At 38.7% G+C, this 18,595-nt stretch overlaps 1 long non-coding RNA gene across 1 annotated transcript; it reads left to right on the plus strand.

Moving 5' to 3' along the window:
* Positions 1–15,870: 15,870 nt before the first annotated feature.
* LOC125886167 (uncharacterized) lies at positions 15,871–18,558 on the plus strand. The gene is made up of 3 exons (XR_007449006.1): positions 15,871–15,935; positions 17,444–17,469; positions 17,939–18,558. It is a non-coding gene; the product is annotated as an uncharacterized LOC125886167 (long non-coding RNA).
* The last annotated feature ends 37 nt before the right edge of the window (positions 18,559–18,595 follow it).

An 18,595-nucleotide genomic window follows, 5' to 3' on the forward strand; every position in this document is an offset into this window, starting at 1 on the left:
AGCTAGCAAAAAAGATTGTTTGGTTATAACTAGCACATTTTTGGAGTGCCAAAATTCTTTTGATAACTTTTGATCAGACACATCTGGAGATTCTATGTGCAAAGTTTCACACAGATGGCGCTTAAACCGTAGGAGTAGTTCGAAAAATAGGTTTTGGATATGTGGTGACTTAGCAAGGGAAAATTGCAGCAGAAGTGGGCGGGGCCTATGTCAGAAAACCCACCTCTATTCAGGAAATACATTGCACTGATGTCAATGAATGTGTTGTTTAAAATGTGGAAGGTACAGGTAAAATCGCATTTGCATCTGTTATAGCAACACCTATAGGCCGATTTGCACCAAATTTGGCATAGAGCCTCTTGATGACCTCGGGAACAAGTGACATAAGTTTGATGTTGAAAGCATTTATTTTGACCAAAATATGAAACAATATGTGTTTTTTAGCTAGCAAAAAAATAGTTTGATTATAACTAGCGCATTTTTTGGAGTGCCAACATTCTTTTGATAAATTTCGATCAGACACATCTGGAGATCATATGTGCAAAGTTTCATGCAGGTGGTGCTTAAACTGTGAGAGGAGTTTGAAAAAGTAGGTTTTGAACATGTGGTGAATTAGCAAAGAGAATGTGCAGCAGAAGTGGGCGGGGCCTGTGTCAGAAAACCCAGCTGTATTCAGGGACCACATGGATATAATGTTTATGAATGTGTCATTTAAAATGTGGAAGTTACACACAAAAACGCATTTGCATCACCATCTAGTGGAGCATATGCGCAATTTTGGTATCGAAGATCTGTGTCCTATTCTATATGTACCCTATAAATTTCACAGCCCTCAGCATAATACGGGGGCGGCAGTAGCTCAGTCCATAGGGACTTGGGTTGGGAACCGGAGGGTCGCCTGTTGGAGTCCCCATCCGGACCAAAATGTGGAGCGTGGACTGGTGGCTGGAGAGGTGCCAGTTCACCTCCTGGGCACTGCCGAGGTGCCCTTGAGCAAGGCACCAAACCCCCCCAACCGCTCGGGGCGCCTGACCAAAAGGCAGCCCCCTCACTCTGACAGCCCCCTCACTCTGACATCTTTCCACTGCCCCCTCATTCTGACATCTGTTTGTGCATGTGTGTGTCTTTCAGACCTGTGTGTAATTAACAAGCAAGAGTGAAAACATTGAATTTCCCCTCAGGGGGATTAATAAAGTGAATAAGCTTAAACTTAAAACTTGAACTTAATAGTTCAGCTGTAGTAAATGTTTGTTGTTTATCCTATAATAAGCCATGCCCACATTGGCCAGTCATGACCACCTTCAATATATGGCCTCAGGAATGGCTCTACATCATACTGACCGAATTTCATAGAAATGGGTGTAGCCGTTTAAGAGATATAAACTTCCCATATTTGTAGCGCCTCCTAGTGGCCAACATTCACCAAATTCAGCTCATACCTTCACAGTGTCATGCCAACTAAGGATCTGCGATTTGGTGTTGATAGCATTAAGTTTGACTGAGATATGTAATGGTTTATATTTTTATAGCTAGCTACACAAATTTGTTCATCAATAATTTGCGGAATTTTTGATGGAACAAAATTCTTTTGATAACTTTAGATCAGGTCCAGGTGAAGAGTGTACATGCCAAGTTTCACGCAGATCGGACAAAATCCCAAGGAGGAGTTCAAAAAGTAGGTTTTCCAGTTTTTGCGGAAAAAAAATATAGGCGGAAGTGAGCGTGGCCAATTGCCAAGTGATTCAGCTCTATTCAGGGAATCTGGGGATATAACGTTTTTGAATGTACAACATACAGTGTGGGAGTTATAGGCCAAAATGGGTTGGCCTTGGTTATACTGCCCCCTGCAGGCGGACATATGTAGTTTTTTGCGTCTGAGGTACGTGCAGGGGTCTGGACCAACCCTCCAAATTGCACCACCCTCCCTTGCACGGTTTAGCCTGCTGCAACACTTTTATCAACGGAAGAATAAAAATAGAGAAAAGCTATAAAAATCTTTACAAAATCAATAGGGTTTCTTGCATCGCTGGTCCTAGGAAACGCATCTGCTTGCATACGCGTTCCCAGAGGCCCCTCGGGCTTGGCCCCCTAATTTTGTGTGTATATATACAGTATATATGTGTTAACCCTTCTAAACAGGTAAACACATCCAGTATCAAATAACAGCAAAGCTGTTTCTAGATGGAATGCATTGAATATATAGATGGGATACATTTAATATATGATTTAAGTTAAATACAAATGGCAGAACATATTTGTATTATTTTAAAAACATAATGATTAAAAATGAAATACCCTTTTGTGCATTTTTGTGTTTAAATCTTGGGATCCAGCAGCTGCGGGCACCTATGTCTTAAAGTAAACCATTTCCTCAACCTTTCCTAGAGTTCAATACATGTGCTTTGGTTGGTTTGCCTGATTGAACTTATTTTACTGAAATTTTGGGATTCATTGTGTGATTCACTGTATGAACATTTAGTGTGTGTGTGTGTGTGTGTGTGTGTGTACATGCTCGATAGCTTCAGCAAACGATGTGAAGTTGTTTTGTAGCTTACATTAGTTTTTCCCACTGGCTGCCTCATTTACCGGTAGGTTACATGTTAACATAATAGTCACAGCAACCTACAAAGTGCATGCTAATTTATAACTTTAATATGCAATTTTCTGCTACTCCAAGCATATCACTTCCTATTAACTTTCACAACAAAGGTCCCGTTATTTTCTTATGCGACAGCTTTTAATGTAATGCAGCAAAAGCAGGAAGTGTTGTGTGTTAGCAGCAGTAACTTAACACGTCTTCACAAGGTACAGAAAAGACAGAACGGGCACTGTACTAGTATTCGTCTATGTTAGTAATCATTAGTAATGCATTGTGCCTAGTTTTGAATGACAGGTTCCCTGCTATCACATTAATAAATAAACAGATCATTTACTTGTATATGTATTACAATGCAAAAAATCAACACCTGCATTTAAAAAGTATATAGAAGAATATCAATTAAATTTACTTGGCATTAAAGTAGAAGTACTCATTTTGCTGAAAAAATGAAACGTAACTGGTATATTAAATACATGTAATTACAAATTACTTTAATAAAAATAAGTCTGGTAACCACTGAAAGTTTAATCTTTATTTATAAACTAAATTTACTATATACTATTTGATGTAAAAAAAAAAAAAAAAAAAAAAAAAAAAAAGAAATCTGAAAAGTAACTATTAAAGCTATCAATAAATGAAGTGAGCCAAGGTTCCTGTTCCTGCCACCCTCTTTATTGGTTTGCACTTCATCAGGTTGGATCAGATGTACCTGTGAGAGAACGTAAGACATATGTCATAAGAGCAGAAAGTAAGTAAGTATAACAGTTCTCTGTTAAATGTAGTGGAGTGGAAATAAAGTAGCATCAAATGGAAAAGTAAAGTACAAGTACCTTAAAAATTATACTTTAGAACAGTACTTATGTAAATGTTTCTTTCCATTACTGTATTTAAAGAATTGAAACCAACTAGAGACTTTCCAAAGCTGTTTTGCTATAATAAATTAAGTATATGTATATATTGTATATATACATTTTCACTTCATACTTCATTTTATTTGACCTTTATTTAAACAAAAATCCCATTGAGATACATTATCACTTTTCGAGGGAGTGAAGTGTCAAAAATCGGTGCCTGGAAGTGGGCCTGTAGGCTCCCGACCTTGAACCTCTTGTCTTGTCTGTTGTACTCAAATGTCGATTTGGTATCTTGGGCTCAGCTGCAAACACTTAAAGAATCACTGGAAACAGGCAAAGTCCGATGCAATCAAGTTTAATGTGTCAACAGGCTTTAACACATACAACTTCGTGAGTCAAACCCCGGAGCGTGACTAAAAATCTGTTTTCAGAGCCCTAGCTTATATGCTGGTGGAGATTCAAATGAGTCTCCACCTCTTTTTGCTAATCCTTCCCACTCAGGACCAATTCTATTGGTGGAGAACTTTTCTTTGTGTCCGATTCTGATTGGGCCCATTTTTAATGGTGTAATGCAGCCTGGAATTTCCCAAATTTCCTTCCCTTAGATCTGGTTCCATTTTCACTCTATTTTTAAAAAATATGTGAATTCTGGGGACTCTCTATGCAGTCCACAGTGCTCCTAGTTTCGTGCAAGATAAAGCCTTAAGAGTACAATGTGTGAGTGTGTGTGTGTGTGAGTTACAACAGTTGAGTATGTGTTTCATCATTAGACAAGACATGGTGTGTTCTTTCAGTATGTGCACACAACATTACATAGTCTGGCGTTATGTGTACCTTGACAATATCTAATGTAGGTTCAAAGCTTTTATAATGCCTTATACATGATTATATAGCTCTTTTTGTTCCCCAATCAACTTAGGTATCTTTGCCTTGTCACTTGATTCATTGAGCTCAAACTTTTACACTACAGGAGCCCTGTTAAGGGTAGCAGCTGCACAAATTGATACTTACATAAAATGAACGTTTACATTAAATATTTCAAATAAGTTTGTACTGGCAGTTGAAATAATACCTGAATTTTGTATCAAAACCATTTAAGTTGGGAAGCAGGTGCACTGTCCGTTCAAGTCTGCCATCAGATTAGACAGTAAACTTTTAAAAAGACCTAAACATGATCAAGTCCTTAACTTCAAATGAGTCGGCAATTGATTCCAAGCTGCAGTGGCAATGCACATGAATTTGTTTTTGTCAAGTTAAGTTCAAACTTTAGGGACAGTAAGGAGTCGCTTGAACGCAGGGCTGGGCAATATATGCAATATAGGATATAAATGATATAAATTTGGCCTAAGATAGAGATATTTGCTGTATCGCCATACCATGATAACTCTTGCCGATGAAGTAATCGACTCACTTCAAAATAAAACCAAAAAGTGTCACTTTTGCACTGTTTTCCTTTACAGAGCACATACCTGCTGTACTTAAGTACAATTTCTATTTAAAATATATACATCTTTATTAGTGTTAGTCAAGAAAAGTCAAAAAGAGTCATATCTTTTTACACCATTGAGTGATATGTTTGATTTCGAATTCTGAGTTCTCTTGTTACATGGCTTGGAAGACACTAGAAATATTTTTGCATTTTTAATATGATTAGTTTTTGCATGAGAAATGTCAAAATGAAATTTTCTAAAAATGTTTCAGCAGTTTGGCTTTGCTACAGGACTGTATAACCCAGTGGTTCCCAACCTTGGGGTTGGGATCCCAAGTGGGGTCACCTGGAATTCAAATGGGGTCCCCTGAAAGTTCCAAGAATTTATCAATTTGAGTAAAAAAATATTCGTTTTCATGAAATTTTACAACTTTGTCACAAAATACTGTATTTGGACTATTTTGTTACTAATATTTGACATATTTCTCGAGAAATATTAGAACTAAAAAAAAAAGTTTGCTGGGAATTTCTCAAAAAACAATAAAAATAAATTCTAGAATTTGGCACCTTTGCCACAAAAAATTACAAATTATTATTATATTGGTCTGTATATGATACACTACGGAAGCGCATTGCATTCACTGAATAAAAAAAAAAAAATTAAAAAATTAAAAATTAGACACCTTATATCGAGAAAAGATCTCGTAATTATGAGATCCTGATCTCATAATTACGAGATCTTTTCTCATAATTACGATATAAGGTGTCTAATTTTTTTTTCTCGTAATTACGAAATCAGGCCAGCTCCTGTTAAGAGTTTCTTAAAGAGCGATCTCAAGTAAAATCTTAAATGGATGCAAAAAGTGAAAAGAAAGCAACAGCCTAATTTAAAAAGTTGCCTCTATTGAAAATGCATTTAATCTCTGATTCAATTTGAAAGCTATCTCTCAAGACAAGTTCTGTAATTACCTTGTCCGCTTTCATTCTGTTTATATCTTAACAGGAGCTGGCCACTACCGCGGTGCTGAAACTAAATCAATTGATGCACATCGATCACCAACCACTTCATCAGCGCATAAGTCACACAGCCTACTTATTTTTCGTCTTAATATTATTTTTCTTCCGCCAGATTTCAGTGCGTAACTTGTGCCACAGCTCTGAGCGCACACAGGGTCTTCATAAAAAATAGATTAAATATTCAATATGCACAGTAGGACACGTGTTTCCCTGCAGAATGAAATTCATTCTTTTCTGTCACCAATTAATGCCAAACAAAATAAATCTGAAGTATGAAATCGATCAAAATATACAGTGCGCACTGTTGTCCTTGCTTAGTGTAATACTCCTTCGTAATTTACAATATATACACATTATAATAAAGATATGGGATATAGTCAAGATGGCACAACCCGAGTGGCAGCTGGTTACAGTAGTTCCGACCCCCCTTCGTGGGTGTTCAGTATGTGGTTCTGAGCGAAGCAGTGGCCACCTTTCCTGATCTCATAATTACGAGATCTTTTCTCATAATTAAGATAAGGTGTCTAATTTTTTATTTATCCAGTGAATGCAATGCGTTTCCGTAATACACAATGGTCAATACAAAGATGATCAACAAAGTCGAAAATGCACCATTTAAGGAAAATGTTTAAATACCTATACGCTTCTCTGAGCTTCAAGTGCAGTTACCCACCCATAGTTTTATACAGACGGTGTCTGTCCCCCGACTACCTAAATTATTTAAATCCAAAATAAAACAAAGAGGAGTTGTGCATAACAACCTCATAAAAATTAAAACCTCTTCTGTGACAGAAAGACAAAACAGGAGAATTAAAACAGGACTGTTAAATATCAGGTCTCTATCGTCTAAAGCAGTGTTAGTAAACTAATTAAAATCAGATAATCATATTGATTTACTCAGTCTCACTGAAACCTGGCTGTGTCAAGATGAATATGTTAGTCTAAGTGAATCCACTCCTCCCAGTCATAATAATACCCACATTCCTTGAGGCAGAGGCCGAGGAAGAGGAGTTGCAGCCATTTTTAACTCTAGTCTGTTAATCAGCCCTAAACTTAAACTAGATTATAATTCATTTGAAAGCCTCGTTCTTAGTCTTTTACATCTGACCTGGAAAACCTTGCAGCCACTTTTATTTGTTATAGTGTACCGTGCTCCTGGCCCGTATTCTGAATTTGTATCTGAATTCTCAGAGTTTTTATCCAGTTTAGTTCTTAAATCAGATAAAGTTACTATTGTAGGCGATTTTAAAGGGAAATTTCAGTTTATTTCAATCTGTCTCCTATCGTCCTAAATTTGTTTAAAGTGACTAGTGATATAAAAATAATAGTTAGCGTGTTAGCCATTAGCCTACAGTAGATACAGCCGGGGCGCATAGTAGCGTCAGACCTGTTAAAATGTAAGTGAACGGGCAACCTTCAAGTGCAAAGTTAGTCCGCTAAACAGGCTTTTTTTCCACAAAGACCGCCTCATATCATTAAGATAAATGTCAGAGAACATATAGAAAATGACATGTAAACGTGTTGTCTTACCAGTGTGGTGTGCACTTGAAGGTTGCCTGTTCACTTACGTTTTAACAGGTCTGACGCTACTATGCGCCCCAGCTGTATCTAGGCTAACGGCTAACATGCTAACTACTATTTTTATGTCACTAGTCACTTGAAACAAATTTAGGACGATAGGAGACACGTTGAAAAAAAAAAAAAAGAAATTTCCCTTTAACATTCATGTCGACACTGATAATGACTCCCTGGCTACTGCGTTTATCTCATTATTAGACTCCATTGACTGGGTGTACATGAACCCATTCACTGTTTTAACCATACCCTCGATCTAGTTCTGACGTATGGAATTGAAATTGATAACCTAACAGTCTTTCCACAGAATCCCTCGCGATCAGATCATTATTTGATTACTTTTGATTTCTTTTTACTCGATTACACGCCACTCAGCAACAGTTACTATACTAGATGTTTATCAGATAGTGCTGTCACAAATGATTACTCTGTCGTTAAATTCAATACCATGTCTTCAGTAACAGAGGTTTCCCGTACCGACTTTAACCTCTCCCAAACTGATCGTCTTGTCGATAGTGCCGTAGGCTCGCTGCGAACAACACTCGACTCTGTAGCTCCTCTTAAAAGGAAGTTAACAAAGCAAAGAAAGTTCGCTCCTTGGTATAACTCTCAAACCTGTAAGTTAAAACAAATATCACGAAAATTTGAAAGGAATTGGCGATTAACCAAACTTGAAGAATCTCGTTTAATCTGGACAGACAGTCTCAAAATGTATAAGAGGGGCCTCCGCAATGCCAGAGCAAACTATCACTCAGCATTAATAGAAGAAAACAAGAATAACCCCAGGTTTCTTTTCAGCACTGTAGCCAGGCTGACTGAGAGTCAAAGCTATATTGAGCCTTGTATTCCTTTAGCCCTTAGCAGTAATGATTTTATGAGCTTTTTTAATGACAAAATTCTAACTATTAGAGGCAAAATTCATGACCTCCTGTCCTCAGATAATACCTAACTAACCTCAAACACAGCTGTAAGACCTAATATATACATAGATTGCTTCTCCCCAGTTTCTCTTCAAGAACTGGTCGCAGTGATTTCTTCATCTAAATCATCAGCGTGTCTCTTAGACCCCATCCCAACTAGGCTACTTAAGGAGGTCTTACCTTTAGTTAACACTCATATATTAGATATGATCAATATATCCTTATTAACAGGCTATGTACCACAGTCTTTTAAGGTAGCTGTAATTAAACCTCTCCTAAAAAAGCCCACCCTGGATCCAGAGGTGTTAGCCAACTATAGACCAATATCTAATCTTCCCTTTCTTTCAAAGATCCTTCAGAAAGTAGCCGCAGACCAGCTGTGTGGTTTTCTCCATGATAATAATTTATTTGAGGAATTTCAGTCAGGATTTAGAGTGCATCATAGCACTGAGACAGCACTAGTTAAAATTACAAATGACCTTCTGATTTCTTCAGACAAAGGACTCATCTCTGTACTTGTTTTATTAGATCTTAGTGCGGCGTTTGACACAATTGACCATCAAATTCTGCTACAGAGACTGGAACACTTAATTGGCCTAAAATGTTCTGCACTAAGCTGGTTTAAATCTTATTTATCTGATCGTTTTCAGTTTGTTGACGTTCATAATGAATCATCCTTACGTACTAAAGTTTGTTTTGGAGTTCCGCAAGGTTCTGTGCTTGGACCAATCCTATTTACTCTATATATGCTTCCTTTAGGCAACATCATTAGAAATCACTCTGTAAATTTCCATTCCTATGCGGATGATACACAGTTGTATTTATCGATGAAGCCAGAAGAAAGTAATCAATTAACTAAACTCCATAACTGCCTTAAAGACATAAAAACCTGATGTTAAATTTAGATAAAACTGAAGTTATTGTTCTTGGCCCCAAACAACTCAGAGACTCTTTATCTGATGATGTAGTTTCTCTAGATGGCATTGCTCTGGCCTCTAGCACTACGTAAGAAACCTCGGAGTAACATTTGATCAAGATTTGTCTTTTAATTCTCATTTAAAACAAACCTCACAGACTGCATTTTTTCATTTGCGTAATATTGCGAAAATTAGGCCTATCCTGACCCGAAAAAGATGCAGAAAAATTGGTCCACGCTTTTGTTACCTCAAGGCTGGATTGCTGTAACTCTCGATTATCAGGTAGCTCTAGTAAGTCCTTAAAAACTCTGCAGCTAATTCAGAATGCAGCAGCACGTGTACTAACAGGAACTAAGAAACAAGATCATATTCCTCCTGTTTTATCTTCTCTGCACTGGCTCCTTGTAAAATCCAGAACTGAATGTAAAATCCTACTGTTAACTTATAAAGCTCTAAATGGTCAAGCTCCGTCATATCTTAGAGAGCTCATAGTGCCATATTATCCCACCAGAACACTGAGCTCGGAGAATGCAGGGTTACTCGTGGTCCCTGAAGTCTCCAAAAGTAGAACCAGAGGAGCCAGAGCCTTCAGCTATCAGGCTCCTCTCCTGTGGAATCATATTCCTGTTACGGTCCGGGAGACAGACATCGTCTCCATATTTAAGACTAACCTTAAGACTTTCCTCTTTGATAAAGCTTATAGTTAGGGCTGGCTCAGGCTTGCCTTGTACCAGCCCCTAGTTAGGCTGACTTAGGCCTAGTCCGCCAGAGGACCTACGATAATACACCGGGCACCTTCTCTCCTTCTCTCTCTCTCTCTCTCTCTCTCTCTCTCTCTCTCTCTCTCTCTCCCTCTCTCTCATGTCCTATTACTGCATCTTGCTAACTCGGCCATTCTGGATGTCACTAATTCGGCTTCTTCTCTGGAGCCTTTGTGCTCCACTGTCTTACAGGTTAACTTATATTGCAGCGGTGCCTGGATAGTGTGACGTGTGTGGTTGTGCTGCTGCTGTGGTCCTGCCAGGTGCCTCCTGCTGCTGCTGTTATCATTAGTCATACTTCTACTGTTATTATACACATATGATTATTGTCACATATGTATACTATCAGATATTAATATATACTTTCAACATATTGTACCACAGTAGCCAGAACTATAATTATAATATTATTACTTTCATTAATGTTGTTGTAAGCTACTGTCATTACCGTCTGTCCTGCATCTCTCTCTCTCTCTCATTGTGTCATACGGATTACTGTTAATTTATTATGCTGACATGTTCTGTACGACATCTATTGCACGTCTGTCCGTCCTGGACGAGGGATCCCTCCTCAGTTGCTCTTCCTGAGGTTTCTACTGTTTTTTTCCCCCGTTAAAGGGGTTTTTTGGGGAGTTTTTCCTGAGGGTCCTAAGGACAGAGGGATGTCGTATGCTGTAAAGCCCTGTGAGGCAAATTGTGATTTGTGATATTGGGCTTTATAAATAAAATTGATTGATTGATTGATTGAAGCCCACATAGGTGGGGAAACTGGTGTAACGCATTCAGAAATATTTGATTCGTTATTCAAATGTCAAAGTATGTATGGCAATATATACCGTTACCGTGAGAGGAATCGATTTATACCGTGATATGAATTTCATGTCATATCGCCCAGCCTTACTTGAACGTAAACTGTTGTTACTGTTTTTGTGTGAAATATACCCACAAGGTAGGAGGGAAGCAAAACACAGATGGATTTTTAGATAAATAAGTACCTGTGAGTGAGCCAATGTGAAGTAAATTAGGACCACCCAACTCCTACATACAAGGTGCACTGGTGAGTGAGAAACCTGAAGTCTGTGACAAGCCTTGGAGCACTATGATACACCGTGTCTAACCAGCGCAAGCATTTGTCAGTGGCATGCATGTAAATCAGATCACTAAAACATGGAGTATTATCCTCAAAATATTAGTGTGTACTTAGCTTACCTTAAAAACTGTTAAGTATTCAAATGTTTGAAACTGGAAGACATGTTCGGTTTATCACAACCATGTTAAAAACAGACCAAAAAAGTAGTATGCACATTACATATTTTAAGCTGGCTCAATTTCATCAACTCCATCACCCCACCAGAGTCTGAATAGCTTACTAGGTAGGATCAATTGGTTTTATTACTGTGTGTGGGTTATTGCTCAGTGGTGTTGTGGTCATCTGCTTCTCAAGGTCTACTCTGAAAGTTACATAGCACAAATCAGTGCCGCTAAGCAAGTCCTGGGCTGGGTCTACACCACACCTACACAGTACAGCATATAAGATATGTTATGTGTGGATTTACTTGTATGTCTGCATATTTTGGAGCAGGGGCGATTCTAGGATCAGAGGTTTAGGGGTGCTGAGCACCCAGAGAGCTGCCCGGCCAGGCAAGATAAATTTCACTGTTTTGTACATTTTAACTCAATTTCATTCCCACATTTGTGAAAGAAAAGCACAACACTTTTTGGGAAAGTCTTGCATCAAATCTGATAAAGGTCATTTAAATGCTGAGCCACAGCAAAAGAGGAATGGATTGGAATCATAAAAGAAACATATCGTAACCCTAATTTCTGGGGGAGGATAACTCATTTTCATACAGCAGCTCCTCAACATAGATAAACAGTATGTATGTTTCTGGAGTAAACCAGCCCCCTATAGTGAGTACCAAAAATACCAAAAATGGACTTTGGACTTATTTTTGGGACTTTTATTTGAAATGCAATGCACAACATATAACATTAACACATGAACAGAAATTAACTTTTTCAGTGTTTGTCTCTGCCTTTTTCTTTCTTGTCTGTATTATAATACAAATACATAAATAAAAATACACTTCAAAAAAGAAAAGTGCTTGAAATCTACAAAATAAAAATAATAATGAATACACACAATAGGAGTTATAATGTTACTGGGCATCCAGTCAGTTAGCTAGTCAGTAGCACCTTGGCTTTAATATTAACACATGCACATGACACAACAGCTAGCTTCTCTCATTCCAATTCAAACAGATGACAGTGGTACTGACCACCTGTAACGTTTCCTAGCTAGAAAAAATGTCAGCTAACTCCAACCTAATAACATAAACAGTGACCTACGATTAAATGCAGCAAAAATGAGGACTGGTAATGATAATAATGTGTTGGTATTGAGTGGTAGGAGTTAAGAAATGTGCCACATATCCTGGTTTAAGCCAGGTACTTACACCACTACTGCATATCACCCACTCTGGAAGGCAACGCATTGCTCTGTGCAGATAGAGCACTCAGAGCCCGAGTCGGGGAAAGGTGGGAGGGATGGGGTGGATCAAACCATTTTTGAGGCAAGGGGGGTGCTGCTGTATTTTTTTTTTGTTAAAATATTATGTTGCAACCAACTATGGTTTTGACACTTTTCTAGCTTGTTAAAAAGGTACATACAGTAAAAAAATAAAAAATAAAAAATCTCTCAAATTTTAGGGTTGCTGGGATTCAATTTAGGGGTGCTTCAGCGCCCCCAAAAATGGGCTAGAAATGCCTATGTTTTGGAGAATCATTAAAAAGCAGAAGTGAGGGGCAAAACAGATCATGGAGAACTCTAGACCAGTGATTCTCAAAGGGGGGTCCAGGGACTCTCAGGGTTCCTTGAGGGGGTTCTAAATTGACTCTTACAAGTCTGTAACTCTTGACAGTATACAAATGGAATGGTCCTTGAAAATTAAAAGTTTGAGAAACACTGTTTTAGACAATGATAGTCAGGTAATGGGGATCCTGATAAATCAAAACTCACCATTTTTGGTCGATAAAATGACTTAACATTTCCGAACTGCCGGAAAAATAGAAAATAAAAATAGTTAGTTCATTATACTGTCATAATGCCCCTACTTGTTGCATCCCATTGTATACAGCCAAATGAGGAAAGGTTCTCTGTGTGGGGAACATGTATTTTCGCACAGTTAGATGTGTGTTTTTGTTGATTTTGAACAGCTCTAACATTTGCCCCCATTCTGTGGCGTTGCTAACCTACTAGACTAATTGTTGTCAAAATGGGGTCTGGGGACCCCCAGGGGTTCTTGAGGGGCCTTGTTGTGAGCTTGTAGATATGCCATTTTTAAATTTACTTGTTGCCTATGTCATGCACAAAATAGGAACACCAGGTTGAAAGTGACTGATTTCACTATCATTTCATCAGCTAAAGGGAAATCCAGTGAGAGAATGTATTAGAATGACTATTCAGATCATAGGTTTCGATCTCGCCCCACCTACAGTACAGACAGTTGTACAATACTGTATTTAATCTAATTTAACAACTAAGATCTTCTCTAATGGGGTGTTCCTGGCATCAAATCTTTTCTAGTCTCGCCACCAGACAATCAGAGATCTCCGCCTTCTGATAGTCTGGGGACACTCCTTTTTAAAGTGTGTTTAATACACCGGCGAAAACGGCCGGCAACAAAGCAACGCCTCTTGCATTTTTTAAAAGGACAAGCCCTCCCAGAAATGTGCGCTCCCGCTTTTCTCATCCGCAAGGAAACAAACACACAGAGAGCTTGAAAATGGATGCCGAGAGATTTAACTCTGTTTTATCAAACGTGTGCTCATCCGTGAAAAAAATATTTTCCAGCGGATGTCACAACATGATTGAGCTAATCTGAGTAGTTTCATGTCATATCTGACAATGGGAGGCTTTTAACAGATGACGTCCTGATGTTAGTTTTGCTGCTGCTGTTAGCTGACCCTGTCAGCTGCAGCCACTGATGCTTTCTAGACATCGTGATTTCCCAAAACTGAATAAATACCACACATAGCAACACAAAACTGCTTTGCTCGCTCAACCATGTTGTAACCAAGATATCTGCTGGGAAAAAATATTTTTTTCACGGACTGTTTAATGAGTTATTACTTATTACAGACACCGCTAACAGCTAACAGGGCTAACAGCTAACGGTTAGCCCAGCTAATCTACGATAACCATGTTACTGAAATAGTAATCTTTGTTCAATCATTGTGTTTATAGACTTTACAAACATCAGATTGGTCTAAACGGTGATATAGTGACGTGAAAAATGTGATCATATATATATATATATATATATATATATAGATAGATAGATAGATGGATAGATATAGATATATATAGATATATAGATATATATAGCTAAACTCTGCTGGTTTTCTACCCGGAAATATTTGTGAACAAATACTATATACTTCTTATATAGTCCGGCCGGACAGATGAGTCATGGCCTTGTAAAAGATTATGTTTGTTTCTTTTAGTTGGTGAGACTCGCCGCAAACGCGACAAACATCCACTAACTTTGATTTTGTACCGCTACAGCTGTTTCTCGTCGGACTACGTTTACGAGCATAAGAGTTTAGCGAGCCACCGAAGGACTGCCCTGCAGATTTTGGTTCTGCAAAGTAGGGATTTTTTTTAAACTCTGAAATTGTATCTGCCCATCTAAACACAAAATCAGGGAGAAAGTCATCAGTTTTTAAGTAAGCAAAGTGTCTAAAGACTGACTTATGAGTCTAAATCTTTTCAAATGGGGTTCCACGGCTTAATACAGATCTTCGAGGTCCTTGACATGAAAATATTTGAGAAGTTCTTTGAGATTATCTCCTCCTGACTGTTGTGGGATATGTGTTTTGAAAAGAAATCAAACAAACACTTGGTACAACTGCTTTAGATTGAAGACTTACGGTTTGTAATCCAACGTAGCCCGGAAACGTGTCTATATGCGTGTCGTCAACATCGTTCAGTGCAGAAAAACCTTGAGGCCGATGCTGGAATTCGTCCCCCATTTGGTTTATGGCAGCATCTCTTGCAGCATCTTTAACAGCTGATGATGGCTACAGAAAATGTTTATTTTCAGTGAAGGGAGGAGTGAAGGAAAATGTGGAAATCATATACGGCTAACAAGGTTGTCTAATTTTTCCAAAAATTAGAGAGTAATAAGCAAACCTTTGAGATTCCTTGAGGTTGGGATGCAGTCTCTTTCTGCTTTTTCTTCTTGTCCGATCTTTTCCACTCTTTCCAAATGTCCTTGTTTTTTTCAAACAGCTTTTTCTTGTCAACCATGGCTTTGTAATCATCTGGGCGGACACACACACACACACACACACACACACACACACACATACATACATACACCTGCTGAAAAAAACAGCATGGACCAGACCAGCATGGACCAGCATAGACCAGCATGGACCAGCAGACATTATGCTGGTACATGCTGGTTTTGTTGTGTTTTGGTATGCTGGTATGCTGGTTCATGCTGGTTGATGCTGGTATGCTGGTTGATGCTGGTTGATGCTGGTATGCTGGTTAATGCTGGTATGCTGATTGATACTGGTATGCTGGTTTATGCTGGTGTGCTGGTTTATGCTGGTTTTGTTGTGTTGGTTGCTTGGATGCTGGGATCACCAGAACAAAACATAATAGGCTACTAGTGACCAGCATCCCAGCAATTCTTCTTAAATGGTATTTTCACTTAAAACCGGAGGTTTCCTTGTCACGTGACCATGTGACGTCACGTCAGATTGCTCTTCTTGAGTTTGCTGTCCGCCATTACTGGCCCCTCGCATCGAAGGTGTGGACCGTCTGTCGTGCGTGGAAACTCTTTAAAACAAGGTAAGAATTCAAAATTGAGACGTTTTAGGGGCAATGTGGGCTTGCTAGGCATAGTTATGATTAGTTACAGGATAGACAACTAAAATTATCTTAAAGAGTGCCTTTGTGTTTTGTGCGCTAATGCTAACGCTAGCTAAACCAGGTTTGCATTTATTTGACATGCAGAGGGCGATGCTTCCTTTTGACAAGTGCAAAGTTAATGTCGATGCTAATGTTATTGTTCAGTCATGTTATGAAAGAATAAGCGCTTACGCTTATTATTTAGTGTGATAAGGCCCCTTTTACTGTATAGCTTGAATGCAGCATACTAGAAGCGGGAGCGGCTTGCTGCAGGCAGGCCCGTGCTTCACGCACACACACACACACACCGAGTTGTCCCCTGCAGCAGAGGTGAGTGAGGCAAAGACGGTGAAACTCCGTGATAAGAGGCCTGAACATTTGGGGTAAAACGGACAACTTATCAAAACTTGTATTTAATACGTATCTCATAATGTAACCGGGTGACAAGCGCAACGTCTCATCTTCCTTGTCTCTCACCCGCCGCTATGTTTTCACAGAAGCAACTCGCTTGGTTAAAGCATGTAACTTGAGCCATTTTATCATGCACCCCTTTTCCTCGATCCGACGGCAATTAAACGCGTCGGCTAAATTAATATTTTTTGCACCACTGACTGGTTTCAAAACAGAGCCGGGTGTGTGTGGGGTGGGGTCCGAGGTGAATGAGAGTGATTGTGATTTGCGAGGGTCAATGAATTCATCTCCTAATGCAGGTATGTGAACACAGGGAGTGTGGAGCGGACACGAAAGAGAAGGGGAGACAGTGGAAGTGTGTGATAATGTGAGAGAGTTTACTGTTATGATGTGGGGTTTCCGCTATGTTCACCGTTACTTGATTATTGCCGCCACTGCTTCAGAATTGGGGCAGACACACAATAGTAGTCTACCGGTTACCTTTACTTTGTACCCTAAATAACACACCTCCTTTTTTGTCTGTAATTCCCTCTCCCTCAGCGCTCATGCTCTCACTACATGCTGTTCTGATGTCAACAAACACACATGGCGATGCCGTAACCGAACTACACAACTGTTAAATGATTGGCTGTTTGCCTGTCACTCGGAGTGTTCAGGGATATGTTAGGCTGTTTCAATGAGCCAGGCAGGGAGCAAATGTGTTAGATGATTGGTTGTTTGTGTGTCACTTTTAGCAGGCTCCATTGTCATGGGATATGATAGGCAGTTTTAGAGCCAAAGCATATTTGAAGCCATGTTTTCCCAAATAAAATACCATGCAGAGTAAATGTAAATAAAATATAGACAATTAATGTTTTATTCATTTTGTGCGACCCAGTACCAAAAGAACCATTTGTATTCCATTCTCTTTTCTGTCAGTACAGTACCAGTATAGCAGTATGCCTAGTATGTCCTGGTATTGTCTGTAGTGACAATTATGGATAATGCTAACTGTTCCAACAAAAACTAAATGTGAATTCTTTCATTTCTGTTTACAGATTTGCTCCTGAAAAGGTCACAATTGGTAAGTCCCAAAATGAACAACTGTGGAAATTATTTTCATGTATGTTTAAGTGACATTAGTTTTTTACATTTTATAATTTCATTGAGTTTTAAATAACGTTAAAAATTGATTTAAAATGTTAGAGTGCGATTGCAGTTATTGTGCCAAAAAATAAATCACTGATTTTTGTGTCTCATACAAAATGACCTCTTACTCCAGCTTTTAAATTATTGCAGAGTATCTGCAGATTTTCAGGATCGTTTGATCAATTCAAAAGATTTACATTTCAATACAACTTTTAAAAACTCTGAATTAATATAGGAAGAAATTAATATTTACCAGCTTTTAAGTGTGTTGCTTTCCTGTTGAAGAAGTAACTTGATAACAACTGCTTCATTAGATTAAATGCAAATGTACATCTACCATGCTGCATTTTGTAAATTGTATTAAGTGGCAACTGGGTAAGGTGGGTCTTCTTTTTCTTTCCCAGTCTTCCAATGAATGTTGAGATGCAAAGACTGTGGTGCCTCTGTGTCACGAAGATCTGAGCTTCTTAAACATTATAAGCTTGAACACAGACATTATGGACGCCGCCATTCCTACCCATGCATCCATTTAAACTGTCCGTGTACCTGCAAAACTTGGAAGGCACTTTTGACCCACTTGTCAAGATCTCATCAACCATCCTCACAAACTGATGATTGTGCTACAAGAGACACTATTTTTTATTGTCAAAAAACTGAATGCCTGGTACCTGGAGCATTATCGAGCCTATGACTTAGTCGTATCTGCTACTAAAGAACTACGGCTTGTTGGGGTGCAAGAACTGACAGATCCCTACCCTCTGCCTCACTACATGGTTTGCGGACGGCGCATCATCTCTCTGAAGAGATACATGTATAAGGTTGTATATGAATGGGTGTAGGTTTTCTCAATTAATTTTCTCATTTTTTCACTTGCTTTTGTTTTATTAGTCTATTTAATTGTCAGAAAAAAATGCACCCAGTTTGCCAAGAATGTCCCCTTTTCCTCTAATAGCTCCTGACCTAATTCTAATGAAATAGGCATATTTTTTTTGAAGGTAACATTAGGCCTTAGCAGTTTCATTCATTCATTCATCTTCTATCCGCTTCATCCTCTTGAGGGT

The sequence above is a fragment of the Epinephelus fuscoguttatus genome, linkage group LG1, assembly GCF_011397635.1.
Source record: "Epinephelus fuscoguttatus linkage group LG1, E.fuscoguttatus.final_Chr_v1".
Lineage (NCBI taxonomy): Eukaryota > Metazoa > Chordata > Actinopteri > Perciformes > Serranidae > Epinephelus > Epinephelus fuscoguttatus.